Genomic DNA, 1,176 nt, shown 5'->3' on the forward strand with positions numbered 1-1,176 from the left:
TTGGAGATGCCTTCATTCTTTTAAAGTCCTGAATTAAAATCAGGGAGAAACTTCAAGTGAGTCTTAGATATAAAGGGCATTCCAGTTTGGCTGGAGAGATGAATCAGCAGTTAAGAGTGCTTACTGCTCTTCCAAAGGACCCAGGTTTCATTCCAAACAGCAACTGTGTTGGGGATGCAATGCCCTCCATTCTTTGTAGGCAGCTAATGCTCCTGGTGAATGTTCCTTCCCCCTCAGCAGTCACAGTGACAGCTAGGCAATTGTCTTAGGGTTTTACTGCTGTGAACAGTCACCATGACCAATGCAAGTCTTATAAAGGACAACATTTAATTTGGGCTGGCTTACAGGTTCAGAGATTCAGTCCATTATCATGAAGGCCAGAGCATGGCAGCATCCAGGCAGACATGGTGCAGGAGGAGCTGAGAGTTCTACATCTTTATCTGAAGGCTGCTAGAAGACAGAATACTGGCTTCCAGGCAGCTATGATGAGGGTCTCAAAGCCCACACCCACAGTGACACACCTACTCCAACAAGGCCACACCTCCTAATAGTGCCACTCCCTGGACCAAGTATATGCAAACCATCAGTCACAGCAATCTAAGAAAAAAAAGTAGGAACAAGGTGTTAGGCAAAACTATAATAAACTCATTCATAAGTGGTGACAAAAATCCTGCCGTGAAACTGCGGATGTGTTTGCATACGATGGGGTTCAGATGAAGACCTGAGATGCTTAGGTGATATTCATAGCAAACTTGAAGAACAGAGACGGAAGAGAGGAAGCACAGAAAAGGCAATGGAAATTGTGGTCGTGTGTGTTTATGGGCGTGGCAGATATCCCATGCTGATGGTGTGGAGGCGGGTGGAGGGTTAGGGGCTGAGGAAGAAAGGACTCTGGGTCCTTAATGAGTTCAGACACCTAACTCTTCTTGGGTTCAAGGTCGTAGCTTCTCTGATGTAACTCCCTTAAGAACAGGTCCTCGGTATAACCTCCCTTTCCTTCTTGTCCCTGTAGCCTGTGCCTGACTTCAATCCTGCATCCTCTGACCTCCGCACATAAAGTGTCCAGCCTCCCGTCGCTCTTTAAACTTTTTTTTTTATTTAATATTTTTATTACATATTTTCCTCAATTACATTTCCAATACTATCCCAAAAGTCCCCCATAGCGCCCCCCACTTC

Source organism: Mus caroli, chromosome 5, assembly GCF_900094665.2.
Source record: "Mus caroli chromosome 5, CAROLI_EIJ_v1.1, whole genome shotgun sequence".
Classification (NCBI taxonomy): Eukaryota; Metazoa; Chordata; class Mammalia; order Rodentia; family Muridae; genus Mus; species Mus caroli.